Raw genomic sequence first — 8,083 nt, forward strand, 5'->3', positions numbered from 1 at the left:
TAAAAATGATCTATGCCATGCCACTGAAAAAATGGACCAAACACACAAATGGTTAATTCCTGCAAATAATACTAGGTGGGTATGTTCATTGTTGGGAGTCACTCCTTGCCTATCTTTAAAATTGTTTAGCATATCTCATGATTTTTGTGTACAGGTGGTCATTATACCAAGGATTCTATACCACACTGAAGAGTATATGTATACCTATCACACAGTGGCTGAATACCATCTGGTAAAGAGGGAGCCTATTACAGCTGTCACCTTAGCCACTTTAATGGCCCTTGGGGCTGCAGGTGCAGGAACTGGAATTGCTTCCCTGATAAAACAAAGCCAGGAATTTACTTCTCTACGCATTGCCGTAGATGAGGATCTGGCCCGTATAGAGCAATCAATAACAGCTCTGGAAAAATCGGTTAGGTCATTATCCGAAGTGGTACTCCAAAACCGTAGAGGGTTGGATTTGATTTTCTTACAACAAGGAGGACTGTGTGCAGCCCTACGTGAAGAATGTTGTGTATATGCAGATCATACTGGGGTGGTAAGAGATACAATGACTAAATTGAGGGAAGGATTAGAAAAACGCAAAAAGGAAAATGAAGCTCGTCAGAATTGGTATGAATCCTGGTTTAATTACTCACCTTGGCTTACTACCCTGCTATCAACCATAGCGGGGCCCTTGTTGTTATTAATATTAGCACTGACTTTTGGACCATGTATATTCAATCGAGTAATCGCAATTGTGAAAAGCCGATTAGAGGCAGCTCATCTTATGCTCGTGCGTGCTGAGTATGAATTTCTTGAGCAGGAGAAGGAAGACACAGAAACTTTAATGCTCAGCAAGCAAATATTGCAAAAATTCAATGAACAAAATATGTTAGAAAAAGAAAAAGGAGGGATTGTGATAAATTAGTGGGGGGTTTGTTCATTGTCTTTGAGGAATTTGGAGAAACTGCTGAAGAGATAAGGTTGTACAAATTAACGGCCTTGGTAAAGGGGAGGATTAAAGCAAGCAGATAACAGGAGGGAGTATTGGATACACATCCTTGAGTGAAACCAGACATCCTGTCTGCCGCTTCATTACCCCCACCTGAATACGAGCACAACGTGTGAACACCAGCAGAAGAACAACGACCCCCCCTCTCAACAATAAACTGCGCAGCCTCAGCCAGTTCAATAGGTCTCGATAAGCTGGAACTCGACTGCTATAAAATAGCTACCCTGGAAAGGGAAGGTGCGTGCTGTTGCGGAGCGGAGACTCCCCAGCCGCCCAGCGCTGTTTTGCTTGTGTCTGCTTACTTGATTAATAAAATAATTACAATAGACCTGTAAATTGTGTGGTCTAATTTATAACAAGCCAGACAAATAAAACAAACAAACAAACAAACAAACAAACTGAAGTCCACAAATGCCACAAGGCCATGAATGCATAGCAGCCCCGGCAGGGGTAATGGCAGACATACCCTTTGCAGATGAAAAAGGTGACCCTGCTCAGTCTCTTGGTAATACTGCACCAACGCGGTCAAGCCTCTTGTAGCATGTCATCAAGCTGGTTTTAGTCCTCTGGAGAGTTACACAAGTGGGTTGATTCATCTAGAGATTAAAATACAGATCAAACACAGGAGCGTATCCCACCATCCCAAAAAAAAAGTGAGCCAGCAACCTCTGCTAAATATCCCTCTATGAAGTGAATTCCAAGCCCTTAGAATTCCAGAAATCCATAGACTCCAGCCTGCCTAGAGAACCCGGCAACTGACTGAAGGAAAAACAAAGCACTTACCCCCAAAGAGCAGCCCAGGCAGAAGGAGCTCTCTGACGGCATACTTGGGGCTCATATACCTTTTGGTCCCACCCAGCACCCAAACCCAATCACCTGGGAAAGGGGAGGGGCAAAGCACATGAAAGTAGAAAGAGGAGGAGCAGCAGCTGTGGTTTATTTACTTATTTATAAGGCTTAGCTCAACAGCATGCAGAGGGCAGACAGGAGAACTGGGGTGTTTCTATCCCCATGCTTTCGCTGCAGCTTTGAATGTTAGAAGGACATTACCACCAAGCAAGTAACTGAAGCTTTTCCTGCTGGAATTAGCTCAAACTTTTATTTACACAGAAAGAAAAATCTAGGAGCAGAATAGATTACACACCAAAAAAAAAAGTCAATTCTATTCCACTCACAGGAAAAATCACTTACTTAAGTAGGCTAAGAACTAAAAGGCTATGCTGATGGGTCAAAACACACTACAGGACACTGGGGCCGGGCCCTCCGCTGCACCCACTTAAAACCCATCCCTACACTCACCAAGGTGCAACCCCAACCCGAACACAGACGCAGCATTTCAGCCTCAACACAGTTTCCAGAACTGCTGGAAAGCAAGCTTCATCCTCAGCGAGGCGTGCTCAGGCTGCACAGGAGGGGGCTTCGGGCACCTCTTTGCCTACCGAAGAAGACCGCCATCAGCACCTGCTTTGTTCCGATCCTAAAGGCTAACATCACAGCCCACGTCGCCTGGGACACCTGATAAACAGAAGAGAAAGCAGCCATACCGTTTTCAAGCCCTCCCTGCACGTGTCGCTCCTCGATGATCTGCAACCTCTTCTCAAATCCTCAACCGCTTCTGTGGAGAGCCTGCCATGGCACCTGCAAAGCAAGACCCTTCGCAGTCACCTCGTGCTACTTGGCAGTTCTGCTCCAATCCAGCTCACAAACAGCCCGCCCTTCCCGTGCTGCTCTTCAGAGTGCAGCTTGGCCCCACTCAGCCTGTGCGACACACCTGTGAAACAAAAAGAAAAGCATAGGCTGAAGCAGCATCCAAAGCCACAGCACAGCTGGGACAGTTACTCTCATCTGCTCCCTAACCTCTGCTCCCTCACCTGCCCTCAAGGAAGATGCTTCCATCTGCTCTCTTAAGCCAGCTACAACACCCCTGAAATATAAACAGGATTTTTACTGTACTTTGTGCAGTTAAGTAACTGCAGTGACAACTGCACCCCTAAAGTACCTGCTACATCTGTTCATCGCTCACCTTGCCAAAAGCAGCTCCGGTCAAGTCCCGCGTTGTACACTGTGTTTCAGCTTTAACAAATGAAAACGGTCACAAGATAATCATTCAGCTGCCAGCATTAGCACCCATCCCTCAACAACACAAAGGGACCCCGTTTACAATATTATCATTTCAAAACAGCAGCCCCCATACCTCAGCACACCTCAGAAGTAGACCAAGCCAGTCACCGAGCTGCCTACAGAGCGCTGAACAGTTCCGGAAGGAGCTCTTTCCTGCGACAGGTTCCTCCAAAGGTTTACACTCTACTGGGGACAGGAGAGAAATAAAAATAAAAGTTTCAAAAACCCCTTATCTGTAAGCTTTCAAGATTCCACAGACCTCCTCCTCAAGCACACCGTTCAAGCACTATGCGAGCAGCTGCTCACAAGCAGCTCAACTCTTCCCCCCCACACGCACATCTGACAAACACCACAGAGATGACTGTGCCTGCTGCCCTTCAGTACGTGCGCAGAGGCAGACCAGATGTCTTCGCCAACACAGTCCGGACAATGTATTAGCACACCCATGCACTGCCACGTTAGCTGTCATCACTAACTGCCAGGCAGGACAGCTCCAGACCAAACACATACACACACAGCCACGCCACAAACACTACAAACAAAACACACAACACAAGGCGCAAGAAAAAGTGACCCCCGGAGGGAAGCCCTATGGCAACAGCAAGTCACAACAGGTGCTCTGCACCAGACCCAAGGAGAGACTCAAATGTCACGACACGCGACTGGAAGACACTGCCAGAACTGGGGTGATGGAGGCCTAAAAAGCCTTCCTTCAAGACAAGAGACCAGAAGGATGGGGACTGAAAACCCCATATGATTCAAAGATTGAAGCCGAAATTCCTTTAAGCGGTATATTCTTTATTGCAGCGCTGGATGCACGGGGGGATCTCTCCACCTATCGTGCATACCCAAAGCAGAAAGCAGTCTTGAATTTATACAATCAATCTATCAATATTCTACCGGCGCCTATACATATTCATTGCCTACCCCCGCCTTCCCTCGCTTCTCATGCTAATTAGCCTTTTGGCACCTTGCGCCTGAGCAGAGCCTCCCAAGAACTGTGGGCAGGGGCCTTTGGGATGTGGGCAGGGGTCTTTGGGAGGAAGATCCCGAGTCTTCCTCACATTGTACTTTTCACCTTTGGTCAGGAATCCGCTGAGTTGGCATGTTTCTTAATCGCAAGAGCTGGCTGTTGCTAATTCTTCCCTTTGTTGTGTCTTTATAATGAATTCCAACGTCCAGTTTTGAGATTTATAGTCCTTACATTTGTTTCTCTGTCCGTCTGCCGCTTCCTTATCGTGAGTTCCGGTGTCTTGTTTCGAGATACACAGTCCTTGTCTGGGGACTGTCCTTGCCTCCCCAATACCTCCTTAATCACATAAGACGACGCTTAGGAAATCAATTCCCAAGCAAGAGCTCCTGATGCGGCCCAGATGACTTCCACAAGAGCGAGGATGGAAACAGATGCGATCTCAAACCGAGTATGACGCACGAGACCTGAAACAGAACTGCACTTCAAGCAGCGACTGCAAGACAAGAAGTGCTCGGATCAGAGCCACGATGACAAAACAAGCACTGAGGCCCTTCAGCACCGCTACCAAGTCGCCTGTCTGGTCAGTCCAGTGTAAAAAGCTAGAAGGATATCAAGACCCGAGAAGCACAGAACAGACGCTGCAGAAGCAACACTACAGGACAGACGAACAGAAGGAAACTGTCCTGCCTGGCGCATGCACTCACGCTACAAAATAATCCCGCTGCTTCTATTAGCCTGGTGACCCGGCCACAAGCAGCCTGAACGTGACCCAGCCTGAACCACCCTCGCAGCGGCACCAAGTATTTTCAGCCAGCTGGCTCCATGCTGCTCTGGCTCCCAGCTCCCATTAGCCACCCCAGATATGCAAATACCAGGTGCCCCCCAACTTAGCTCTCAGGTTGCTGCATGGTAAATTCCCTCCGCCTCAAGAAATACACAGGCACTGGTCGTCATCTTAGTCAATTGCCAGGCTCATCATCAGCTGCAAAAACAGAGTACCAGCATTCACTAGCATGCCGGTCATGATGCCCACCTTCTCCACAATGCTGACTACTGCTGATGCAACATACAACTATGCTCACCTGTTCCTCTCCAAATCCAAGCTCCAACACTGCAACCAGTATCATCCACACCACCTGGGAAAACAAAGGGATTAAATGATCGTTGCGTTCACAACACATCACCCAATGGTGTGGTTTTTTGTTGTTGTTGTTTTTGTTATTGTTGTTTTTTGTGTGTGTGTTTCCTGTATTTATTTATTTTTTAGTCTGCTTTAGCTCAACGGCATGCAGAGTGCAGACAAGAAAACTGGGGTGTTTCTAGAAGCCACAATCCCCACGCTTTTGCTGTAGCTTTGAATATTAAAAGGACAATACGACCCAGCAAGTAACTGGAACTTTCTTACCTGGAATTAGCTCAAACTTTTCTTCACCTTGAAAGAAAAATCTAGGAGCAGAACAGATTATACACCAACAAAATTGAGTCCATTTCATCCCCAGAAAAAAAAATCACATGCTCTCATCCCCTCCTGTACCTCAGCCGCTTGCCTACCCCACGTGGCACACGCTTCCATCTGTTCTCTTTACCCACTTATAGCACCTCTAAAAGGCAAACTGGAATTTTACTCTATTGGCTGTAGGAAAATAACTGCAGTGACAACCGCGCCCCAAACTGAGCCAGCAGCCCCTACTAAACATCCCTCTACTAAGTGAATTCCAAGCACTTAAAATCCAGAAATCCATAGACTCCAGCCTGCCTAAACAACCCTGCAACGGACAGAAGGAAAAACAAAGCACTGCCCCCAAAGAGCAGCCCAGGCAGAAGGAGCTCTCTGATGGCATGCCTGGGGCTCATATAGCATTTAGCCCCGCCCAGCACCCAAACCCAATCACCTGGGAAAGGGGAGGGGCAAAGCACATGAAAGTAGGAAGAGAGCAAAAGGAGCAGCTGTGTTTTGTTTTCCTTTCCTTTCCTTTGTTTTTTAAAATCTGTTTTATCTCAAAAACATTCAGAGAGCAGACAAGAGACCTGTGGTGTTTCTAGAAGCAAAAATCCCCTTTTGCTTTTGCTGCAGCTTTTAATGTTGAACTGATAACGGCACCAAGCAAGTAACTGAAACTTCTTCAACTGGAATTAGTTTAAACACGCTCACCGTCATCTGCAAACACAGAGAACCAGCATTCACTAGCCCTAACCCTAACCCCAACCCTCACCCTAAACTCTAACCCTAGCCCCAGCCCTAGTCCCTAAGCCCAACCCTGGTTCCCGAGAACTTCATTTCCAGGCGTGCTCTGGGCGCTCAACATGGCCTCCCGGAGGTCCGGAGTCCCAGAACTACATTTCCCGGCATGCTCCGGGCACCCAACATGGCCTCCTGGAAGTTCGGAGTCCCAGAACTACATCTCCCGGCATGCTCCGGGCAGTCAACACGGCCTACCGGAAGCCTGGTGCCGGAAAACTACACCTACCAGAATTCCCTGGACAGCCAGCACGGCCAATCAGAGGCCGAGTTTTCGAGAACTACATTTAACAGCGCTCACTGTAACCCTAGCCCTTCCCGCCCTTACACAAAAAAGCCTCAAGCCCTATCCCTAAACATCCTCGAAACCCCTACGGACCTAACCCAAACTATTTACCACACTAAACCCCTGAAGTCCTATGCCTAAAACCCCTAACCCAATGAATTAAGACGCTCAAATCCCAAACCCGCAAAATTGAGATGCTCAAATCCCAAACCCAAAAAAATAGGACGCTCAAATCCCAAACCCCCTTCCAAAAAAGAAAAAGAAAAATCAAGAAAAAAAAAATCAAACAAAACAAAAACAACAAAAGGGGTAGATCTGGTGGCATCTGCCCTGTAACCCTGCAAAAATCACGAGGGACCTAGAACAACAAAGCAAACGCACAAAATAACATTGACATCCTATCCATAAATGTGCTATAACAATTAATCACCTCCAAAGAGCTTCAAGCAATAAATGCACATACTACTAGATCGGTTTCCTCTAAAAGATCGTACCAGACCCTGACCCACCAAAAGAACCCTGCATGTAGCTAACAGAAGCATCAACAAAGCACTGACCCCAAAGAGCAGCCCGGGCAGAAGGAGCTCTCTGATGCCGTGCCTGGGGCTCCTATACCATTTGGCCCCGCCCAGCACCCAAACCCAATCACCTGGGAAAGGGCAGGGGGCAAACCACAAGAAAGAGAGCAGGAGCAGCAGCAGCTGTGTTCTTTTATTAATTAATTTGTTTGGTTTTTTTTGTGCCTATTCCTAGTTTACAGCATGCAGAGTGCAGACAAGAGAACTGGGGTGTTTCTAGAAGCAAAATTTACCGTATTTATGCCTCAGCTTTGAACATAGAAAGGACAATACAACCAAGAAAGTAAATGAAATATTTTCCAAGGGAATTAGCTCAAACTTTAGTGTTAGGTCAGAGGTTGGACTCAATGATCTTGAGGTCTCTTCCAACCTAGAAGATCTGTGATTCTGTGTGATTTACATATGAAGAAAAATCTAGGAGCGTAGGAAATTACACATCAAAAAAACCAACGACGTAATAAGCAACGCGCATGCACGGCCCCACGGCCGCCTGCAATACCCGTTTTCCACCAGCAGGAGGCGGCAGAGGGCGCCCGCGGGCGTCACCGCGCATGCGCGCCACCCGGCCGCCTGCAGTTCTCGCTTTCCACCAGCAGGTGGCGGCAGAGGGCGCCCGCGGGCGTCACCGCGCATGCGCGCCCCGCGACCGCCTGCAGTACCCTTTTCCCACCAGCAGGTGGCGGCAGAAGGCGCCCGCGGGCGTCACCGCGCATGCGCGGCCCCCGGCCGCCTGCAGTACTCGCTTTCCACCAGCAGGTGGCGGCAGAGGGTGCCCGCGGGCGTCTCCGCGCATGCGCGCCCCCCGGCCGCCTGCAGTACCCTTTTCCCACCAGCAGGTGGAGGCAGAGGGCGCCCGCGGGCGTCACCGCGCATGCGCGGCCCCCGGCCGCCT

The 8,083-nt window shown here is 48.5% G+C and overlaps 1 long non-coding RNA gene across 3 annotated transcripts; it reads right to left on the reverse strand.

Moving 5' to 3' along the window:
• Positions 1-1,465: 1,465 nt before the first annotated feature.
• LOC116492239 lies at positions 1,466-5,520 on the reverse strand. Of its 3 annotated transcripts, XR_004253558.1 has the most exons (7): positions 5,494-5,520; positions 5,171-5,224; positions 3,189-3,301; positions 3,018-3,067; positions 2,539-2,632; positions 2,294-2,429; positions 1,466-1,590 (listed from the first exon to the last, which is right to left on the reverse strand). It is a non-coding gene; the product is annotated as an uncharacterized LOC116492239 (long non-coding RNA). The 3 variants fall into 3 exon arrangements; XR_004253559.1 differs by lacking the exon at positions 2,294-2,429; XR_004253557.1 differs by lacking the exon at positions 1,466-1,590 and having other exon boundaries at positions 2,212-2,429.
• Positions 5,521-8,083: the final 2,563 nt, after the last annotated feature.

The sequence above is a fragment of the Aythya fuligula genome, chromosome 8 (assembly GCF_009819795.1).
Source record: "Aythya fuligula isolate bAytFul2 chromosome 8, bAytFul2.pri, whole genome shotgun sequence".
NCBI classification, from domain to species: Eukaryota; Metazoa; Chordata; class Aves; order Anseriformes; family Anatidae; genus Aythya; species Aythya fuligula.